We start from the raw sequence: 24,726 nt of genomic DNA, 5'->3' as shown, positions 1-24,726 counted from the left end.
GTTTTGACAGCAGTAGACTGGATTCAATTACTACCGAAAGGCCCAGTCATACTAGGCTACGTTGGTAGAAAATGAATTGTTCAGTGATGTGTTCTGTCTTAGTGAACAATAAGTGCTTCTTGGATAATTATATATACATACATCCACAACAAAAAAGAACGCCTCCTGTGCCCCCAGAAAGATGGTCAACTCAGGGGGAAAATCAACAGATTACTGTTAGCAGTGGTATCCTATAAAGGCTCCTAAAATCTACTGCTATTGCCATGCTGAAGTACGCCTGCAGCCGTAGCACAAACAGCAGCAGTGGACTGCAATAATACAAATACTTGTACAAAAAGTTATTCCCTTTATTCGGATTTATGTGTAGCATTTTTCAGATAGCGATCTGTAAGATAAACAGGCTTAAAATAAGTCCTCAGCATCACAGAGCACCGTGGAGAGAGACTGCACCATTTGGAAAAGTGTTTTTTATTATTTTTATGTTTAAAAAGGACAGGAGTGAGTAGCTTTGAACCAGCGTAGGTTATTTTTCAGTCTGACAGACGAGAATCGACTGAAGGAATTTTGAAGGCTGCACAGGGTGTCTGTCAGAGTAATAGCAAGTTTTGCTGACAGCCTCAAATTTTCACACATGCCTGGACTCTCACACATCCTGTTCGCCAAGGACAAGACTAAATGTTAGACTTCTTCATCAGACTAGATTCCATTCCAGTATAAAACTCTTTCTAGTCAGAGCAGAAATAAGGGGGAACTATGTGGTACAGATACTAAGCAAGTGCATAAGGCAGGGGTCGGCAACCTTTCAGAAGTGCTGTGCCGAGTCTTCATTTATTCACTCTAATTTAAGGTTTCCCGTGCCAGTAATACATTTTAATGTTTTTAGAAGGTCTCTTTCTCTAAGTCTATAATATATAACTAAACTATTGTATGAAAAGTAAATAAAGATTTTAAAATGTTTAAGAACCTTCATTTAAAATTAAAGTAAAATGCAGAGCCCCCCGGAACAGTGGCCAGGACCTGGGCAGTGTGAGTGCCACTGAAAATCAGCTCGCATGCCACCTTTGGCACACATGCCATAGGTTGCCTACCCCTGGCATAAAATGTGCTGCTCGCTTCTGTAGAATGTACTGGTAAAAGTCCTACTTTGCTCTTGTGTCTTTGTTTAATTTTTTTCTAATTAATGTTTGTCTTAATATTGTCTTCACTCCTTCTCCCTCTCAGGATTACGCATTCCTGGTAGCACTGCTTTTGAGAAGGCAGCTAATGCAATTTTTACAGTCCTTACAAAGCAAAGCATTTCACTCCATGGCCTTCTACTACTGTGCTTTCTGGAAGGGACAGACATTTTACTTTGGAGCTCTGTTCTTGTGAAACGATCCAGAGGTTATTGTTTTCAAGCAAGCAAAGTGTTAACTCCTTGCTTAGATTTCACATAGGTGTTACAGGGCAGAGTGGAGTGGCAGAAAGGGAACTGAAGTTCTAATTAGGCTTTCTGAGGGTGAACAGGAAATGTTATGAAATTGTTAAAGGAGGCAGAGGATAGCTTTTGAGAAGGTAGAGGTCCATGCTCATTTGTCGCACAGCTGGTTTTCTCTCCAAACTAGGGGGTGTTTTTCTTTTTTTTTAATATAAAGACATGCTGCTCCATGTTTTCAAAAATGTTCAACAGCCACAATTGGCAATGGATTTTCAGAAGAAGCTCAGCTCCTGGTTAGGCTCCTAAAAGAAATTACCAGGCTTTCACAAGTGTTCTCACTGAGAATGATGGGAACTGCTGCAAGCTTGTTTGAAAATCCAGCACTTGTTAGTTGCCTAAGTTGGCAGCTGTTGGGTGTTGAGCTCTTTTGAAATTCTGGCCCAACATTCTTCAAGCAACATATTCTCAAGAATAAAACTTTGAGGAGAAAAACTGACTTCTACTTTCTATTGCTGAGCCAATTGGTTCATTTCGCCGGTTTACAGTGGATGGCTCAGAGACCAATAATAATACGTGGCTGTTTTCATCAGTAGATCTCAAAACACTTTCTCAAAGAGGTCAGTATCATAATCACTGTTTCACAGAAGGGAAAACAGAGTCACAGAGATGCAAGTGTCCTGCCTAAGATCACCCACCAGCCCTGTGACAGGAGTGGAACCCAGTTCTCCTGTCTAGTGCTCGGGAGAGAAGTTTGAAGGGTTAATTATTCATATTCTATGTTATCTATTAATATGCTAGGAATAACAGCCGCACTATTAAAAATAAATCATTAGGGCCAACTTTTTGTAATTATTTGTGAATTTTCCCTTCATGTCTGTATCCCAGGCCCTTCTACACCCATCACTATTGGTTGCATGAGCCTTACATGAACCAGAAGATGAACAATTCACCTGGGATTCTTAGCTAGATATATTTCTGAATTTTTTTTCCTCTATTAATGTTTTATTACTAGTAGAGACAAGCCAAATTTGTGCCACATGCTCAGTTACTTTCTCGCTATCACTCACACACACTCAAACAAACACATATATATTTTAAACCATAAAGCTTAATCTCATCTCTGATTTCAATGGATGTCTGCAAAAGAGCAATATTTGTATTTCCTAAGAGTTCAACTGTTCCTGCTAGACTTGCCTCACTAAATCATCATTCTCCTTTTTTGTGACATATTCGTTGGCTACTGTAACAACGGGTATTATGATGTCTCAAACAGAGGTATGAGAACATTCTGTGTGGAATATGCTGAAAGCTCATATAAACTCTTTGATCCTTGCTGCTACTAGGATCAGAACTGTGCAAGCTGCAATCAAGTGTAAATATATTTCTTGCTAGTAGGTTTTTTGCTTGTCTTCTCTGATCAGCTTGGATAGGGATATATCTGTTTGTGACCTGTGTTTGAGCTAGAACCTTCCAGATTACTAAATAATGGATGAAATTTTGAATTAAAAATATATTTAATCCATAAAATATTATTCAAGAAATACACAGTTCAACTAATATTAGTAAACTAGCTCTAGTTAGAATTGTATAATAAAACCTTACTACCTAGAGTACCTGGAGGCAACCTAAGGGCTGGTTTCTATGCAAATATATTTTTATAATGAAAAGAAAGGATAGAAAATGATGAAAAAGAAATGTAGAGATAATGAATACAGTATGTGTTGCATTTATTGCCATTCTTAAGACTTCCCTCCCCCCTAGCTCTAAGTGGTGGTAGCTTATCTCCAATGTAAATAGGGTCTTCCAGCCCTTCATTTTGTGGTAAATGGATCTAATGGATATTACAAATTCTCTATGCATAGTTTGGCCTTTGCTGACTTCTCTTTGTTTTAAACTGATTATCTTGTACTTCAAATGATGAGTTTTCTAGCTAATAAAAGGGCTTCTGGAGAGGTAAAATGGAATGTGTAAGGACTCACATTCTGCCAAAAAGGCCGAAAATATTTTCTTTCATCAGCCAGGCCAGCACTGATAAAGCTGTAGGAAAGGGATAACTGCTCAACAGACTGAGGAACAGGACATCCTGACTGTGCCTGGTTGAGCGAAGTATAATATTCATCATGTACCAAGTTGAACTAAAGTCAGTCTTATTTACCACTGAATAATCCAGTCTGCTGAACCACTGAGTCACAGGGCACAAAGAGATCTCATTTTCGCAGAAAAAGCCTTAGAAAGATCCCTGAGTCCCATTTTCCACTCTCTAGGGACAAATGCTCCAGCTGAAAGGGGAAAAAAAGGGGGGAAAGGGGGAAACCTTCCTTTGTATTTCCTAAGAAATTAAAAAGGAAGGTGCATTTGCCATTTTCTGTCCCTCTGAGTCCATCCAGGAACCTCAGTGACTAAGTAAGTCACAGAAACACACATATACACAGATGCTTTCAGGAGTTCCTCCTTTGATTCATCATCCTTGGAGGCCCCAACTAAGCACAGCAGGTCACAACTGATAAGGGAAGCAAAGGGACAGAAGGAGAAATGTGTGGCCAGCAGAGTTAAGGACAAAAAGGACAAGAAGCCGTTTTTAAAATATATTAGGAACAAATGGAATCCTGACAATTATCTGATGGAAATATTAAAATTATCAATATCAATGTAGAAAAGGCAGAGGTGTTCAATCACTATCTGTTCTGTATTTAGGGAAAAGGCAGATGATGCCGTCACTTCATATCATGGTGATCACACTCTTTTCTTTCCACTAACATCTCTGGAGGATGTTAAAAAGAAGCTATAGTGGTAGACGTTTTTAAATCATCAGGCCCAGATAACTTGCCCAGAGTTTTAAAAGAGCTGGCTGAGGAGCTTCCCAGACTGCTAATGTTGATATTCAATAAACTGTGCATTGGGGAAATTCCAGAAGACTGGAAGAAAGGTAATCATGTGCCAGTATTTAAGAAGAGTATTTTGGATGAGTCGGGTAATGACGTTGGTCCTGGGCAAGATAAGGGAATGGCTGATACAGAATTCAATTAATAAAGAATTAAAGGAAAGTAATGTAATTAATGCAAATTAACTTGGGTTTGTAGCAAATAAATCCTGCCAAACTAACTAGATTGAGATTACAGATTTGGTTGATAAAGATAAGAGTGTTGACATAACATATTTAGACTTCTGTAAGGCATTTTATTGGTACTGCAGGACTTCTTGATTAAAACCTAGAATTATACAAAATTCATATGGCACACATTAAATGGATTAAAAACTGGCTAACTAATAGGTCTCAAAATAGAATTGTAAGTGGGAAATGGTCATTCAGTGGGTCTGTTTCCAATGTGGTCCCACAGGGATCAATTTTTGGCCAAACACTATTTCATATTTTTATCAGTGTCCTTGAAGAAAACATAAAATCATCACTGGTAAAGTTTGTAGACAACCGAAAAATTGGGGGAGTGGTAGGACAGGTCACTAATTCAGAACAAACTGGATTGCTTGGTAAACTGGGTGCAAGCAAACAATATGTGTTTTTAATATGGGTAAATATATACATCTTGGAATAAAAAATGTAGGCCACACTTAAAGGGTGGAGGGACTCTATCCTGAGAAGTAGTAACCCTGAAAAAGATTTGGGGGCTGTGGTGCATGATCAGCTGAACATGCACTTCCAGGATGATGCTGTGACCAAAAGAGCTAACATGATCCTGGGATGCATAAAAAGGGGAATCTTGAGTAGTAGTACAGAGGTTATTTTACCTCTATGTTTGCCACTGGTGGTGTCCACTGCTGAAATACTGTGTCCATCCTACAATTTAAAAAGGATGTTGGTAAATTGGAGAGGGTTCAGAGAAGAGACACTAGAAAAATTAAAGAATTAGAAAACATGCCTTCTAGTGATAGACTCAAAGAGCTTGATCTATTTAGCTTAACAGAAGGTTAAGGGGTTTATAAGTACCTGCATTGGGAACAAATATTTGATAACCTCTTCAATCTATAGAGATAGGTATAACACAATCCAATGGCTGGAAGCTGAAACTAGAAAAATTCAGACTGGAAATAAGGTGTGCATTTTTTACAGTCATTAATTAACCATCGCAACAATTTACCAAGAGTTGTGATGGATTTTCCATTGCTGACCAATTTTATATCAATATGCTTTTCTAAAAGCTCTGCTCTAGGAGCTTTTTGGGGAAGTTCTATGGTCTGTGTTATACGGGAGGTCAAACTAGGTGATTGCAATGGTCCCTTCTGGCCTGGGAATCTATGCAACTATGAACAACACAGTCCGCTGAGAAGAGGCAAAGCTAAAGCAGGGCAACACAACTGAAAGAAATTTGCATACTCCTGGAGGGAGAGCCAGCTGTCACAGTCTGAGACTACATACTGAGAGAACAAGCACAGGATGGATTCAGAGGACTATGAAGTTGTGCTCTGGACAGCCATAGCATCCCATGAACTTGGCAGAACAGGAGAGTTCAGAGGAACAGGACTGTAAATGGAGATACATGTATCTCATAGAGCTGGAAGGGACCCTGAGAGGTCATCAAGTCCAGCCCCCTGCCTTCACTAGCAGGACCAAGTACTGATTTTGCCCCAGATCCCTAAGTGGCCCGCTCAAGGATTGCACTCACAACCCTGGTAGCTTAGTAGCTCAATGCTCAAACCACTGAGCTATTCTTGTCGCCCCTCTCCCTGTTCTCTTTATGTCTTAAAGGGAGTGAAACATCCAGGAAGTACTTCCCTTCCAGTTCCAAGCTATTGCCATGTATCCCCCTTCAAGCCACACTGGAGGAGGCTTTCAACCACATTGTTGATTAACTCAGAAGGAATGGGAAAGGGAATGGCATGTGTCCATGATGTTTTCAGTAGGACTTCTATACAGATTTTAATTTTTATATTCTGATTCATGGGACCTGTGATCATAGCTATACTCATCAATCACGTGTAGTGTCTACTATCTCCAAATATCTTCAGTCTCGTAAGTACAGCTAGGAAAAAAACTGTCCCTCTTTTTTGCCTCTTAATTTCCAGTTCTTCAGCTGACTACTCTCCCTTCCACAGATTCCACTTTCTTCCGTATACTCTAATGTAATCCAAATATCACACTGAGTTTGATGACCCACTTTGCTAGATACTGAAGCAATTCCTTAAATTTTCCAATAAGGAAATCAACATCAGCATAAAGTTGATTGCAGCGTCTGCTTTCCCCTCTAATGTCAATGACACCATCATGTCTGGCTCCACTGATAGAAACGAAAAAAAAGGCCTGCTTCTTGTAATGTGTTTGAAGTTAAGCTGCCCATTGCTTAAGAATGGATTGTGGATATAGAATGTTGTTACTATTAGAAAAAATTATAGACACAGCACATTTCTAAGTAGATTTACTACCTTCTATAACATTTGGCAAGTGTTCATGGAGTTCAACAAAAGCAATGAGTTGAATATGCTAGATCAACATTAATTTATAATACAGCTAGCTTACCCCTACCACACTTGGGGTAGTCAATAAAATTATGATCCAGACTGTAAAGTGTCTAAAATATATAATGTGCATTTTGTGCCATCCTAAGCTAACAGTAGCATAGGCAGTTTCTCAACAGGCTATTGATAATAACCAGTGGCATTATCTACTGGTGTGGTAATTTAACATCTTATGTCTCCCTGAATTAATGGATTTCTCGCTATGGCTGTATATGATTTTCTGTGTTTTATTGTTTTCTTTGTGTCCTAGTGAGATACTTTGAGCCTTGCAGTTTCCACTATACTGCAGTAAAAGAAAAATCACTGTTAATCGAAGTGTAAACGCTTGAAAAAAGGAGTGAATGGTATTTTATGCTATAATAGCCTTTACTACATTAATAATGTGATTCATTGTTGAAGCAACTCTCATCTGAGATCTCAGAGCTCATATCTGTGTGTCCTGACTCCCAGCCCCCTGCTCTATCAAGTGGACAACTCTCTCTTTAATATGTACGGAAAAATATGGGTCCGACGTCAGCCACATGTCTGAGGATGTACAGTGTTCACGATTCAGCAGAGATGCTGCTTAGCAAAGGGTCTCTGCCGCTATTGTATCCTGCAGAGGCACTTTTCCACTGCAGCTTTCTCCATGGGATGATTGAAGGGGAATTGCCAGCTAACAAAATGGCAGGGTGAATTTCTACTACATCTCTGACACATGGCAATAGTGACCATTGCCCGGCTGCAGATGAATGTGCCTGTTCCTGCTCTCCATTTGCTGGGTGAAAATTTTCCACCCTTTACACCCACCCAGGCCATGCCCATGTAATACCTTAGTGCCAAGTTTTTTCAACAGTCTTCAAACAGTGCTGCATTAACACATGCCAGTGAACTTCTGGTGTGCTCCAGCAGGGTCCACATGGGTCAGTTAGAGCGTGACATACTAGTACATACTAGAATTTACACTCCTCTGATGTGGATTAGCACATGGCGTAGATGAGTCCTTTGTGTGAAGAAACCAGGGTTGTTAACTAACTTCTTAGAAAAATTGTGTCTTTGAAAAATCCCAAACCTATAATATAATGCTTTTAATCTTCAAAGCACTTTACAAACATTAACCAATAAATAATATGTTACAGTTAATATGTCAAAGTGAAACAAAGCTGGTGGGCAGTTCTTCTGCATCACATGAAAGGAACTATGTTCCTGGCCTGGTCTGCTCTTGCCTATTTATTTTGCCAAGCTAAAGGAAAGGATCTTGTAGTGAATCTTCAAAGAGGTACAAGTTCTTTGTTTTCTCTCTCAGTAACTTGGGGTTGTTTTTAAAATGTCAGAATCAGGTTGTGGTTTAGGGTTGCCACACTTTCGGTTTTTACCTGGGCACTCTGGGTTTCAGCCCTGATGTCCGTTTTTTTAATCTGGGGGGAAGAGGCAAAGCAGGTGCGGGGCCTTGGGAGGGAGAACCGGGGACAAGGCTTTGAAGGAGAGGTGGAGCAGGGGCAGGGCCTCAGAAATCCGGTTACCAGCCATTAGAAAGATGGCAGCCCTACTGTAGTTGGAAAGGTCTACACTTATCCAGCATCATCTTTGTACTGTTTCAGCTGTTAGGTCAGTTACTTTACCCAAGCAAACTTAAATCTGTTCTGAAGTCAGTATCTTCCTAAAGGAATATGGGATGTGTTATCATATTGGATGGAAAACTTTGGGAGAGCTGGTGGGAAAAGAGAACTATGTATCTCAGTTTCACCTAAAACCATTTTAGCCTCCTCAGATGTTTACTGGTTTCTGAACATTGTTGAAACCCTTGTACCTTGTACACAAAAATTAGGGAATGGCAACATCCCTAAGTAATCACAGGGAATCAATGGATCTCAAAGGCCAGCATTTGTTGTTGTTAGCTTTGCAGTACTAATCAGTCACATTAGACATTTCTCAGGGGTACTTGGTGATGAAAGACACCTTTTCAAATTAGTCCCTGAAAAAAATAACATACAGCAATTAGCTTGCTAAACTGGTTTGCTTGCCAAAACATATTAATTCCTTTCTGACTTACTTAAAGGACTTATATATTTTTTCTTTATAAATCTAGAAATTTATTGGCACTCTAACTCTGAATTTCCAAACCAAAAATGTAGACTTAAGGTGGGTTATAGACAACTGCTTTCTCACTGCAGTAACATACAACTTAATCTGAGAATTTTTAGTAGCCTTGCCCTCTTCCGTAGCCCTCAAGCATTTACAAAGTACCCCACCTCACACATCTATTTTAATCTAATTTACATTAGAAGAGATGGTGGGATTTAAAGTAAAAACGTTACTATCTTTCCCTCTATAATAATTGTTTTTAAAAATAGTCTTTTAAACTGTTACCTTTATAGTTTTTAAAAATATTCCAATATTATGGCACATTTAGTCTGAATGAAATTCCTTAACAGTTTCCATAAACCTTCCTATACCTTGTAATTAAGAAAATAAAGGCTATTACTACACAGAGTTACAACTATAAGTATAAAGCTGACATAAGAGAGAGCTTGAGGGCAAATCCCTAGAAAACAAAGGAGGTCGATACTGAAAGCTCAGTCCTCAACAAATCAGTTTATGATGATCTATTAACTTCCTAAGTCTTAACAGAAGATGCTTCTGAGTCCATTGGGAAACATTTGCACTGGTACCTGAAGGAGGGGATGTTTTAACTGTCCTTTCTCTCCCAGCATGTACCCTAGTTGTCCTAGCAACTACTATTTTTTTGGTGTTTTGGAAAATACATCCCTGTACTTAGGGATGTTAGAGGAGTTGGGGAGCAGGCTGTCTTATCATGAAGGCGCCTTTGCTTCTCTTCCTTACATATATCACCCTTAGCACATGGTGTTCTTCCCTTTCTCTGTCTGACAGATAGCTCTGTGGTGGTTTTTATTTTTGTGTTACACGAAGAACTCAGGTTTGAGAAGAGCAGCTAGTGGCTGGGAACCCAGTTGCGGTTACACTGAGTAGCACTTACTCATGCAAACAGACCTGTTAAAGTCAATGCGATGACTCACGTGAGTAAGTGGTACTCAACAGAGCTGAACTTAGCCCTTGTGTTGCAAGGAGAGGGAGAAGACCTTAAAATAGCTGACAGACTCTTGAGGTTAAACCTACTTTGCTCAACCAGAGAAATGTTTATATCATGGCATATAGACATGTTTTTTTAAAATAAATTCCAAGGCTTGGCACTTTAATTGGCAAATATTCAATAATTTTAGAACTGAGTACTCTTTTGAGAAGGTAAGTTTTGGTTGAGTAAAAATTCTAATTTTTTTTTTTAATCAGTGCTGATACATTTAGAGCACATCCACAAGTATATCCAAATAAATCAACTATTACCAGCACCAGCAGGTGGCTTTTCTACAGGAAGAGTTTGTTATTTCTTACCTAGCTGGAAAAAAGATGCTTTTCGTTTCCCCTTGGAAAAAAAGCAGCTCAAAATGCCTAATAACATAAAGAAAAGACATCCATTATCACATGTAAGTCAGTGGGAGAGACTCTTTAGAACAGTCTGGTAGCTGGGTTTTCATAGTCAGATATTTTCCTATTCATAGAAATTCTTTCATCATCAAGTGAATGTGGTGCTAATTAATTAAATATGAACCATTGATTAATGTATGAAGAGCAGTGAAAGCTGTGGCTAACGGATTGGTCTATTTTCAGAGACTCTCAGTTCTATATTTTAACTAATAACTTCTTAATATTTTATAGTTCAGCCCTGAATTAGCAGAAATCAACAACCATTTTAAGGAGGATGAAAAGCAGCCTCAGCGAGCTGCAGTAACTGGGCACTTGTGCATGATTGTCGGGGATCTATATGGCTGTAAAGATGGAAACCAGAAATAAAGTGAAGGGAAGGCAAGATAACACAGTGAAATAATAACTTAGCTTATGACTTTGGTTTCAAGTACAATTAATTACTTTTGGAGCACGGTGAACAGTATTAGCTAAATTATTATGGGTCAGTGTGACATTCTGGGGACTGTGTCATCACCTGCCCTGTAATGCCTTGCTGCAGTAGCTCCAAACCTGGATCACTCACTTGGCTTACACTCTGGCTTTTACCAGCCTGGGTTACTTCTGCAGGGTGATCGCAACATATTCTCAAAAATGTATGTTCTGTACGGTCCAGCCCTCTCCTGGGCAATCCAGAGATATTAAGTCTGTTGTCCCTTTAAGGGGACAATACACAACAACTTGCTACTCAGACAATTTAACTTAAAAACACTGAATTAGTTTCAATTAAAGGATAAAACAAGTTTATTTAACTACAAAGAGAGAGATTTTAAGTGAGTACAAGTAATGAGGCATAAAAGTTAGAAATGGTTACCAGAAAAATAAAGCTAAAATGCTTCCTAGTGCCTAACTCAACCAACTATACTCGATACAAAGTAAAAGTCCTTTACACATCCTTCTGACAGCAGTACTGAGCAAACTTTTCAGGTCAGGACCCCTCACTCAAAATCCCATGACTCTTTCTTTTGTCGTCTTAGGTACAAAGAGGGAGATGGGTAGAGGAGAGACAACTTGGGGTTTTTTGCCTCTCATTCTCATAATTCAGTCACCCTTTGAAATGCATCTTCCTGAGAGTGGCCTCTAGATAAAGTTCTTTCCTGCTGAGAGCAAGGAGCCAAGGAGTCTGGTGCGGGGAGGCTTGTTAAGTTGTTTGCCAAGATGCAGACCTGTTTGTTCCTGCCCCTTTTCTTTGCCAGAAAATGGCTACTTGATAGGTGATAGGCCATCAGCTTTGATGACACCTGGTCAGGTGTCAGCTTGTCCTTTGTCTTTGAGAAACAGACCTGTAAATACACTTCTGTCATGATTTCAGAATATGTTCATAACTTTACATGTAATATTGTTGCATACATTTTGCCATGATATTATTGACCAGTGAGTTGTTAGTTTTCAGCTGATACTTCACAAGACATATATTGTACAAAGGTTATTATAATAGTGTGTACAGTGTGAATACAGGCGTGCATTTGGTCCCAGACAGTTGGCATTATCAGACCAGGTTGCAATTCCCATGGAGCTACTGGCAAAAAGTAAGAAAAGCCACTCAGAGCCAGATCCCACTCCCACTGAATTCAGTCATTTTGATGTCATTGGGAACTGGATCGGGTCCATTCTGCCTTCTGTTATGTTCCTCGGTGAGAATGCAGGGAGAATGAGAACTCATGAAGATGATGAGGAAGGGGGAGAGGGTAAGAGGCCCACCACCAAAACAGCCTTTTTTTTTAATCAGCTGCTGACATCACACAAATTCCAGGCTTGTTCCTCTGATTTCACGTCTGTGTGAAAATATAACTCTGAAAGCAAGTTGATTGAATTGCCTGAGCATGCCAGTGGCATTTGAGGTCTTTCATATATATCCGGGAGGAAAGGTGAGAAGTGGGCCATGAGAACATTCTGCTGGGCAGACCCTAAAAACTGGGATCATGGAGAGCAATCCTCCCTGCTTATCTTTTAAGAATTCTTTAAATGGACAGGTAACCTTGGGACAGAGGGGGCATATATTAGCAAGGCCACCACATGAATGGAAAATGTGAAAGCTACTAAGAGAAACTGAGCAACATCAATAACATATTTCATGTTGCTTGTCATACAGATATAAAGTGCCATTCATATACATCAAAGTACTGTACCATCGCAGCAGTAAACAGCATTACAAAACCGCTAAAGGTAGTTCAAGCATGTATGTTGCAAGGGTAAAATGGATTATTGTGAGCTTGTGTGGCCACTTAAGGGCACAAGCCTTGGGTTTTTTCATGCAAATGCAGGCTTTCAGAAGGGGTGCATTACTGTGGGTGGACCTGTTGCACTGTATTTAGAAAAAGCAGTTTCAAAAAATGAGTAAAATCACTGATACGGAGATCACGAAGAATGGAATTTCACCAGGACAGTGTTTTGTTTAAATAAAGACTTCAGATTTTGGCCCATTGTAAAGAATGAGAGGGACTCTCATTTTCTATGTAATAGAAATAAATTGTGCACTTAAAAATAATAGTGAAAGAATATCTAAATCAGTTCAAAACAGATCCCAGGAAAAATAATGCAGCCATCTTTTACTTTTTTTCACTGAAATGATCCACACATCCATTGGCTCATGAGTTAAAGCTAGACAAATGTAGGAAACAATGCCATGAAGCCTGTTTCAAATTCAATCTGCTGCATGACCAGTTACCAACAGGGTTGTCAAAACTTAACATTACATTTAGAGCAAAAAATTTTTGCATTACGGTATTAGTGCAGTGGCCTAAAGTGAAAGCCAGGAACTACCACCAAGGAGATCTCTGTTCAAACTCCAGGTGCAGTCTCTGTACCTAAAATGATACGAGCCAAGAACATTAGAGAGGTGGTGCAATTAGCTTGAAGAGGGAGATTTAGCTTTGTGTTGTTCTATAATGGTACTTCTAGAATCAGGAGATCCACAGGAAAATATAATTAATTACATCTGCACAGAGGGGGACAAGAGGTTACATCAGGTTGTATGGGGTACTTTTATGTCCCAATGAAAGATGAGCCTGTGAGTACAGAAGTATAGTTCTAGAACTGAAGCAGTATGTTGAGTTCCTGGAAAAAATAAAATAGCATTGCAAGAAAGTGCAGACAGGAGGATTCATAAAATAAGCTCCCAAATGAACAAAGCTCATAGGTTCTGATCCAAAATCCCTTGAAGTCAAAGGTAGTTACAGATTTTACTAAACGTACAGAGGAAAAAACAAGTCTGAACAAATCAGTCTGAGCAATATGTGAAAGTCAGTGGTTGGTTATTGGATAATAATGTACTTTGTGTTTACTTAAAAAAAACAAAAGGTCAATAATATGTGACCTTTTGCACATTCTACAGAATTCTCTTGGTATAACATATTCACATGTTTTTCAGTTGTTTAGAGCTCATTGGTTAACAAAAGTCTCTTCCTTTTTTAATGATTTTTGTAATAACATTTATAAGAAAATAAATTAATAACAGTTAAACGGAAAACACTGAAAAAAATGTTCATGCCTGCTGGCCAGATTCCAACTCGTGTAATTATATTCTGCACTCTGTTATCTAAATTCTTACCATAGTTTCAGCTCAGTGCAATCTTCTCCTTCTTTACTTCCTGGCTTAAACTTTTAATTTTTTTAATTTTATTTTAGTTTGCATTGCATGGTTATACAGCTGCTACATTTTATCACAGAGGTGGCTGCATTTCAGTTGTGTGAGCAGTGATCCTTTTTTTTTACTTTTTGTATACATCAAATGTTTTGGAATACGAAGTGCTTTTGGATCCTTCCGTTTGAAAGGCTCTTTAAATGTAATATACAATACTAAAAAACATAGTATTGATCGTTATGCTGATGTGCAGAATATAGTAAAAAGTTAGATAAACTTTGGAAAACAGAGACAGCTGTACCTGTGGTCAATGCATAGGACTGGACCTCAGGAAATCAGGATTAAATTCCAATCTCTTCCACAAGGTTCCCATGTGACCTTTTGCAAATCACATACTCTCTCTATGACTCATTCTTCCATTTGTAAAATAAAATTCCTTTCTCCCACCTTTTGTCTATTTAGATTGTGAACTTTTCAGGTCAGAGACTGTTTCTTACTATGTTGGAGTGTAATATTTAGTACAATGGGGCTCTGATCTGAATCTGGAACCTTCACGTGCGACTGTTATAGAAATCATAAATTAGAAATTGGGGGCTAGTAGATATAAAGAGGAGCCACAATGTATCTGATACAGGGGTTCTTTTTTGTTCTACCCTTCTGCCACTTCCCTTTGCAAATGAAAGCAAATGGTTGGCTAAATAAGAAACAATGAAGTACCATTGCAAGTGATCAAACACAAGGGCAGTTTTCTCCATGTTAATTTTCTGCTGCACAATGTGAACATCTAAAGTCTGTCTGCTGCCAATTCCTTATCCTTCTACACCCCTTATCTATTCTTTTTTTAACTGGGGACTGCAATATGCAATGCATGTGAATGTATATAAAATATGTACAGCCAGTACCCGTACAGTACAGCTATTCCTCATGACTATCATTCAGTTTAAGTGATGTCCTTCATGTTATTCCCAAATTAACCTCTATTGTAAGTTAAACCTGATGTTCTCTCTCTTTTACTGGTGTGAATTATTTACATTAGAACTGTTGATTCATCAAATTGAAGTTACAGAAACTTTTATTTATGCTAAGAGATTAATCCCAGATCCTATTAAGTCTTAGTCTCTGTTCTTCATTTTGGGTCTGTGAATCAAATTTAATCACCCGACTTCTAGCCTTTGAGAGACGTGAACGTAAAATACAGTAATAGGTTTGCATATTATAAGAATTAATTCTTGGGAGAGTGACCTGAGTTCAAGAACTACCACAGAATTCCTGGTTTGTGGGATATTCAGTTGATCTAGAGATGGTCCTAGCCTTGAGGTGCTATTATGGAACTGTATTTCTCCAAAATGTGGGATTTTTCATACAGAATTGTCAGTAGCTCCGCTTTATGCAGCTAGTAAGCAACACACCCACACGCTACTAATTTAAATGTGGCAGAGGTTCCTGCATGATTGTGTTTGCCTGAAAAATCATGGATGCCCTGATTAAGCCTTTTGTAAAACATGACTGGTAGAGCAAGTCCTCAGCCTTAATAGCACTCACCACATTCACCCCATTATCAGAAATGAAAACATGGGGGAGAAATGATATTGTAGACTACCTGTCAATCTTACCAGTGAGCTTCTCTGGCACATTCACTGCAGTGTGGGATTTTCCATTCTAGACTTGCAGACTGCTGCTTGCTGATGGACGCTGCTTAGTGGGCATGAAATTTGCCTGTCTGAGGGGAGAGAGAATCCCTGTGTGTGTACACAGTGGTTGTGCTGTTCCCAAGGGTGTCTGTCTCTAAACAACTCTTTGTGTCTCTCTCTCTGCCTCTCCCTTTCTCTTTCCTTCTCTTGCCTACAGTATAACACTGCTGGGGAGTGGGTACAGATGACAGATTTTTTTTTCAGTTTTAATTATTTTACGTACATTTTATAATTTATTTTACATGTAGCTTCTCAGAGTAGGTGCTCCCCAGTCTGCCTCCTGTTTGCGTAATCTACACAAGAAGAACACTCACATGTTGCTGCCGTTTTCATATGGAAAGACCATCCCACAAGTATGAGGATGAGTTTTCTATCCATGCTGGAGCAAAGGGGTTGGAAAGCTGCCCTAACTAGGCAGCTTGAGGATTCACCTGGAGTGGGAGGATTTCTGTCTGGCCTAGACCCAACATAAGTGGCTTTATGGTACACATGCCACCAGAAAGGATGTACTGGGGGCATGCCAGAGGGAATAGGTGTGGCCAGAGCACAATGAATCCCAGAGATTCCCAGCTGGCATAATGGCCCTTTTAGGGGGCTATTATTACATACAGTAAGTTAGAGCAGCATTGAGGCTGCTGTAATTAAGCCGGGTGCCAAACTGCCTTTCCACCTGGTAGACCTGAGGTTTGTGGAAGTCCACAGGTGATATACAGTCATTTTTGCCTCCTTCTTGGGTCCTACACCAAGCAGCATTCAACCAGAACTAGGGATCAGGGCCATAATGTCTCTGTCCCAATTAGGGAAAGAAGAGTAATTAAAAATAAGTAGATGAAAATATATTCACAGAAAGAGGTAAAGCTGAAACAGACATAGAGAGTTGAGTTTTCTTCCCAGGAAGACCATCATCATCACAATGCTCTGTATCACACATGCTCTGTTTTTCCTCATCCAACATGTTAGATTGCATCAGCTTGAGGGCCAGATCCCGCTAAGCTTCAATGTACAGAATTAGCCCTGGGGTTCTGTATTCAAGGGCCTGAGGGCCAGATCCCGCTAAGCTTCAATGTACAGAGTTAGCCCTGGGTTTCTGTATTCAAGGGCCTGAGGGCCAGATCCCGCTAAGCTTCAATGTACAGAGTTAGCCCTGGGGTTCTGTATTCAAGGGCCTGAGGGCCAGATCCCGCTAAGCTTCAATGTACAGAATAAGCCCTGGGGTTCTGTATTCAAGGGCCTGCTTGTTGAAGCACCGAGTTTGGTTTCATGGAATCACTAGCACTGCTTGCAGATGCTTCCCCAGGGCCTTTTCCCCTTTGTGACCCTTCCCCCGCTGACACTTTAGAGCGTTGCGTTCCTCCTGTGTCCTGTTGTAACCAAAACCCACACACTGTTCCCACCCTCACTCTGGCTCACCACCTCTCTTTGAACTGTGTGTAATGGTGGTGTCGTGCAGGGACGCCTCGTTTTCCTCTACACTAACACCCCGAAGGCACAGTTGCTGAGAAAGAGAAATATTTAATCATTTGAGGAGAGCCTAAGCCAAACCCCAAGATACAGCCACCTCTGAAATTCAGGGAAGTCCAGAGCCAAATGTTGCAGCTCTAGCTCCACTTTAGCCTCAGTCTGCATTGTGGTAAAATATATGTAAGCATAGAAGAACTCTGCCAAGAATTCTGACTTTGCAGTTCATATATATCCAGGGTGGGAAACATATTCTTGCTTTATCTACCCGCAGGTGTTTTTCTATTGAAATACATGGACGCCCAAAGTCAGCATGAGGCCTTTTGTGAGATATACAGACACCCAGTCCCTGAAGCTCTGTTTCTTTTCATTCTTGCCACAGACAAGACAGTGGTGGTAGACAATTGTTGATATCCTGCAATGGAAAAAGAAAACAAGGGCCAGCTGATAAATTGCACCCTGTATAAAACCATTTTTAACGTTTTAAAGAGGGAAGAATGTCACATAGAAAGATTTTCTACAACATTTTCCTCTGATTGATGTGCTAGAGGCAAGTGTTCAGTCTTTAACTTCTCCTCCTCCATGCAGTGGCACACGGCAGAACTCTGCCTTATTTCCACGGATTCACCCGTGTTTAGTAGTGGCGTATGGCACTGTTGTTGTGATAAATTCCCTAATGTTAAAGAAGATACTTCTGAGATCATTAAAAATGACGATGAAGATTGTTGAGACACTCTGACATGTTCTTTAAAGTGACTTTTGTCCAGCTATCCATAATATTATGCAGTACTAATAATGGATGGTTCATTTGTTATTGATGAGTCTGCTTTAACTGAAGTTCAGGTTTGTTAGATTTCTTTTTTAATAGAGATTCAGGATCTAGTTTGTTTGCTCTGCAACATGCAAATGAGAATAATACTTAACATATATAATGCTTTACATATTCAAAACACTGTGGAAACATTTACATTAATCCTTGCAACATCCTTGGGGAGTAGGTAAATACTGTAATTATTATTTAACCTCATTTTGCAGATGGAGAAAATGAGCTACAGTATTGCCAGCTTCCAAGCATTCAGAAGTCACAAGTCAAGTCCCCCCAGAATCATGAGGTTGGCTTAGAAGTATTGAGATTTTAAAAATAATAAATTTGAGATTATTTTTATTTGTCTTCTGGCTTTTGAGCCTTTATGAGTCACATTTTCAAACTTTTCTACACAACCAAGAGTCTGGGGTACTGGAACTGGGGAGGCTGGGGGGCCATAGCCCTCCCACTTTTCAAAAATGGACAGGCCTAGTCCATCTGCTTTTTGCCGGGGCAGACCCCATGAGGACCCATCCCCTGCCTAGGCCAGCACAGAGCCCAGCCAGGGAGGCCAGGGAGTTGTGGGAGCCTCATGGACCCTCCACCTGACCATGGTGCACAAAGGCTGAGAGCAGCCCCCAGCCTGTGTCCCTACCCGACCCAGAACAGGTGGAGGGTCCATGACTCCATGCTGGCTCCCTACAGTTGCCTGCGTAGCTCTCCCCGACCTGGCTCGAGCTTGGGGACGGGGCTTGGAGCCATGGCCCATCCACATTAAGAGCCACAACATGGGCAGCTGTGGGGCACCGCGGACCCTTCATTTGCCCTGGACGGGGGGCCTGGAGGGCAGGGACAAAGGCCAGGGGCTGCTCTTGGAGGGCTCCCTGCACCGTGGACAGATGCAGAGTCCACAGTGGCTTCCCACAGCTGCCTGTGTGGCTTTTATCATGTCTGGGCTCTGGTTCGAAGGGTGCCCCCTCCAACCAGGGCCAGGTTCAGGAGAGCTGTGTGGACAGCTGTGAGGAGCCTAGGTCCCTCCATCTGCCCTGGGCGAGCGGCCTAGGGAGTGGGGACATGGGCAGGGGGCTGCTTTCAGGCCCCCCCCACACCCCTGTTGGGTGGCAAAGGCCGGGCTCCCCAGCCCTGCTCTGGCTTCTGGTTTGGCTGGAGGTGGGGCCTTGGGGGACTCCCACCTCCTCACTTTTTGGAAGGCTCCAACGCCCTTGCCAAGAGTGCTAGAAATCTCCCTTTTTTTTTTTTAGTGAAAGCTGTAGGTCTCATATAATTCCTTGACTCCTGGAGCTGGGGCCCAAAAAAGAACACCAAATATCATAAATCTCATGAAAAGAGGCTTCATCTTGCACATATTGAAGCTGGTGGAAAGATTGTTAACCTCAGTGGGTTCTGGATCAGACTCTGATTTAGCAATGGCAGAACTGAGATTAGCATTCAGGAAAGCCTTGATCCCAGTCCTGTGCACAGTCAATTCAGCCTCTAAATCAAACACATTGAAACCCTGGTCCTGTAGCTCTGAAATCAGAGGGATATTTGCCAGTGTCTTTAATAGGTGCAGGGTCATGACCTGAATGATGCCTATTTATGTAGCATTTCAATATTTTGATGCTTTGGCCACATTTTTAAAAAATGTATGATGTGTGTATATTGCTCTGCATAAACAGAGAACTCAAAAAACAAATGATAAACTGTAAGAGCTGGTAACACATCAAGCGCTATTGTTTTCATGTTGAATTCTTTATCATTATTATTTGGAAGACCACAATAAGTCAGAATCTTTAAATAAATTAAAAGATAAACAGTAGCAGTCAATTGCTGGTTTCCCTTCAGATTCCAGCTCTTTGAGAAAACCTTATTAAGGATATTATATGTATGCTAAAAAGGCAGGCAAAATAATAACTAGAAGCCAGTGCCTTTTAAAAAATAAATATAAAATCAAGTAAATATCAGATATTGACACAGGCTCCTCTAAATTGGTTTACAGATAGCACTGATGATGTGGTCCTTTTTACTTAATACCATTTTATAAATAGATCCCTATATAAATCATGGACACAGTTGACAAATGTCACGGTTGGTCATGGTAGAAACATCAGATTTGATGGCTTGTCAGAGATAAATGTAAAAATTGTATTAATACTGGACAAATTATTTATCTAACTTTATAATTATTGAAGATTATACAAGTTCTGTGAAGGAAAAAAAAGAAGAAATGAATATCAGCCTACCCATTACTATGTTGTAAAAGCAGCAAAGAGTCCTGTGGCACCTTATAGACTAACAGATGTATTGGAGCATGAGCTTTCGTGCATGCATCCGACGAAGTGAGTATTCACCCACGAAAGCTCATGCTCCAATACGTCTGTTAGTCTATAAGGTGCCACAGGACTCTTTGCTGCTTTTATAGATCCAGACTTAGACTTTTACATATCCCTCTGATACTATGTTGTAAATTTTTTTCACTCCAGGAGTTTGCATACTTCCCACTGACCTCCTCCCCTATATAAATATGCACATGGGTGGCAGTGTTTGCAGTAAAACTGCCATTGATTCTTTACACTGCTGCAGCCAGTATAGCTTTACCATATAGGTTATGGATTACACTGAAATTAAAATCCCAGTAGCATTGAAAATGTGTAATATATACATGGTCAGGTACTTGTGTGCCTAAGGGAAGGCGATATGTGTAGTGTTTGATCCAGAGGTCACCTGGATTCTGTTCTCACTGTTACAGTTTTGCATTGTGCTGCTTGGGCAAATCTATCTAAACTGGACATGATAACTTCCATCTTTTTAAATTGCTTTGAGAAGCTTGGATGAAAGGTTTGTAAGTACAAAATATTATTGATAATTAATTATTACCTGATATGCGGGGAGTTGTTACAATTTCCTTGAGTTCATACCCCTTACAAAATTCTCTGACAACATGGAATAGATTTGGTCATATGCACACACATTTGTGATAATGTGATTTAGGGAAGCTGATAGTAAAAGACAGTAAAGCTCCCTAAGTAGTTGTGGTTATTAGGCACAAAAAAAGCCTGATTTTTCTGTCATTTACACAGTTGTAAATCTGAAGTAACTCCACTCAAGTAAATATATATAAAATTGGTGTGAGATCATAAGTCTGAGTATTTTTAAGGGGTTAGCTTTCAGAACTGGTCTTAAGAATATAGCCATGTGTTCCTCCAGGAGGTTAGTGAGAGTCATGCAGCTAAATTCCTACGTACCTTTTTCCAAATATACCTCTTTCATGCAGTGTGTCTGCATACTCTGTAATCTCTCTGTCATTCAGGACTGAAGGCAGCTGAAAAGAATAGTAAGTGGAACAACAATTAGAGAAAGTGGAATTGACCGATTTGTATAGCATTGTGTGTAAGTGGCTGCAAAAGAAAATCAGAGAACAATGGTATCTTATCTGTGATGCACTGGAACACTTTATAAAATAAAACATCAATGGGAGAGACTTCTAGTCATGGAGTTATCACATTGTGTCTACATAGATTTGAACTAATTTGTCCAATTGTAGTATTGATATTCATGAGGCTATTCAGAGTCACAAAAATTGTTTCCAGTCAGTTAGAATCTTGGCACTCCTATGAGCAGCTTTTGTTTCAAGCTAGAGCTGATTATATGGCCTGCATTACTGCAGTATCATGAGGTAGGGAAGTACTATCATCCCCATTTTATAGATGGGAAAGTGGGACACAGAAGAATTGACTTGCTCATGGAAGAAGTCTTCGGGGGAGCAGGACATTGAATTCAGGTGTTCATAGTCTCTTGCTAGTAACTAACCACTGGACCTTTCTCTCCAGTGGTATCCACTTGACACTATTTCCAGACGGACATTCAGTCTCTGACTCACTCTCTCACTCATACACACTTTGAAGTTGTTGGTTATTTTGAGTTTTTGAATAAAAAAATTGTTCCTGACTTCTGAATTATCATGTATTCTCCTTAATTAAGCCCATAATAGGGGCTTTTGGAGAGCCTAACCAAGAAGCAGCAGCTTATGGGATGCAATTTTTCTGTGTTTAACTTATTGGTTATTTAATACATATTTAACTCTAAGTGGAAGGCTCTGGGAGGCTTAGTTCATCCACCATGATGATTAAAAGAAACACTCTTGTTTTACACCATAAGATACTTTCTGGACCAGTTCTGTCTACAGTGCTGAGCATAATTGGGCCTAGATTCTTGATTGGGGCCTCTCAATGCACTTAAAATATAAATACTGAATAATAAGCATAGACCATGCCTAAGTCACCAATAAATAGGGAAAAGAAATCATTCAGTTACTAGATTCTCCTATGCTCCTAACACATCACACTGAGTAGGGGCCAAATGTACCCATTTCCTGGGGTTTCTTTTATTGTAACATAAGTAACCACAAACATTGATGTGTGATTGGCTATGTCTAATGTTTCACCTTGCAGAAGCCTCCATTCACTGCTCCTAGTATGTTGCCTTAGACAGACTGTCAACCACTTATATTCTTGGTTTGGGAACTAATCAGACACATCTAGTCTTACAAGGTGAGTCAGGAGAATAGCCTCTATTGTCATTCAAGGTCGTATAACCTGGTATCCTCACAGACATTTACTGTTTTGTCTAGTCCTGGCTCCTTCATAAAATGGACAGTACTCCAATACAGCTCATTCTCCTCTTCATTTTAAAATTAAAAAAAGCAATTATCTGCAAGAGCTCAAAAAATATAAAAGCTAACCAATCCACAAATTAATATTCCCTATTCCTTAACCTGTGAAGAGTTGTTTGTATTCTCATCGAAGAGAGAATTTTATGGAAAGAGTCCTTCAGTGATAAAATAAATTAGAAAGCAAAGAAAGAACATAAAGATGGTCTATTTGTCTCATAATATCGACATTCAAAATAACACAGGTAACATAAGAATTCCTGCTGTCTAGCCAATATGGGAAAGACTATCCAGTCAGTTACTTAAAAAAAAAAATCATGCAAACCAAAATAGTGGTGTTGCATGCTGTGTGAAATGTGTGTGTCTGTGAGTATTTGATTTATATGTTCATTGTACATTACAGAGAAAGAATTCAAGGTAAATCAAAACTCCTTATTGATTTCGGGGGGGGGGGGAGGTGTAAACATGGCAGAAGGTTATTTCAATCATTTTGTTTTATGATCCTCTTAACCAGTGGAAAATTAAAGTGGATAATGTGAAGAGTGCTATTGACTGACACAAACTAGTTGCTTTATTTCAGAATGGACTCTCTCCTAAAATATGTTGATATTCCCTTGACACTATTTTATGTTGCTACATTCTTTCACTTTTTCCCTCACTTAGTAACATTGTGAGTTTAAAATGTCCTTTGAGTTCAAGAATGCCATCCTTCAGCTCATCACACATAATACTGTCCCACGTAGGGGACAAGTCTGCTCCCCACTGGGAGCAGGGCCATGCTCATATTGTACGATAACAGAAACCAAATTTTGTTGTTTAAGGTAAATTCCAAATCAGCTAATCCAGTGATCATGCAGTATATGAAGAGAGGAGAGGGGATTTTTTGTTTGTTTTTGGGGTTTGGGAGGGGGGATAAACTAAGTGAGAGAGAGCCTCTAGTGCAGATTTCTGCTAGCATCCCCATGGGGCAGATATCTAATATGGTACAGTCAGTGGTGTGAAGCAGCAGGACATTCTCGGTAGCTGCCAGGGCCCATAGAAGAACTGGTAGAAAGGATATGACACAGTAGGCGTTGTAAGCCCCATCATATACCTGATATATGAGGAGACTAATATCCTTGCTAGTGGGAAATAAAGACAGACTAGCATGAAGGAGGACAGTGGATTTCAGAGGGGACAAACTCCCGGTCCCCAAGACACAGGCAGGTAGAATATGACAGGACTGAGGAAGATGGTCAAAGCCTCCTACTGGCCTTCCACGCTCTCAGAGAATAACTTATCCTGGCATGGGTGAAAAAAGCCTGAAGGGAGTGTAAGGCAGCAATAACAGGAAAATACAATAAAGGAACACAAAAACCTCAAGACTTCTCACTGCACAGTGAAACTGCGAGAGAAGAACGAGAGGAGAAGAGAGCACACTGTGATATTCAAACGCTGAAAGAAGAACCAGTCTCAGTAGCAGCTACAGATCTTCCCCACTGAGAGAGCTTCTAGGCCTGAAGAAAAAAATGACAGAGGAATGTAGCTAAATTCATATTGTAGGAATGAATGAAAAGAGAGCCTTACATGAACCAATAACACGACTGGCTTAGACACAGTGAGCTGAAGAAAGACCCAGAGCTAGGCAAGTGTTAGCAACTCCTTAAGGAAAATAATTTTGCCCTCAACCATGGCACATCCCATTTTTTTAAACTTAAACTGGGGGAAAATGATACTGGGCCAGTTCCTCAAGTTCTTACTCAGGCAAAGCTCCTACTGGGTCAAATCATGAACCTCCTCGCTCAGTTTTTATTCAGTTTCTTCCAGCTGCTTTCTCAGATAAGCTATTTAAGTCTATGAGCATTTGCTTTAGTAAGGACACAGTAAAAACTGAATAAGCAACTCAATGTTTGGCCCAGTGATTTTAATTAGTGTTTTGATTGAGAGAGAATTCAGTAAAGACTTTGGGTTTGCGACTATAAAGAGCCAGCTCCTGAAGTCCTGACTCCATTTTTACTTGATCTTCTTTCAGAGAAAATTCTGTTGACTTCAGCAAGAATTTAGCTGTGTAAGGGCTGAGTCAGGACCTCAACTCTTGGTCCACTGAGGATAACCAGTGTCTTAATCTGGTCACTC

The 24,726-nt window shown here is 40.0% G+C and overlaps 1 protein-coding gene across 2 annotated transcripts in view; it reads left to right on the top strand.

Moving 5' to 3' along the window:
- The window catches only part of CDH4 (cadherin 4), a 701,646-nt gene that overhangs the window by 336,949 nt on the left and 339,971 nt on the right, over window positions 1–24,726 (top strand). The gene's annotated exons all lie outside the window — the stretch shown is intronic.

This window comes from Gopherus evgoodei, chromosome 14, assembly GCF_007399415.2.
Source record: "Gopherus evgoodei ecotype Sinaloan lineage chromosome 14, rGopEvg1_v1.p, whole genome shotgun sequence".
NCBI lineage: Eukaryota > Metazoa > Chordata > Testudines > Testudinidae > Gopherus > Gopherus evgoodei.
Note: the sequence above shows the minus strand (reverse complement) of the source record. Positions and strands in the feature narration are given on the sequence as shown.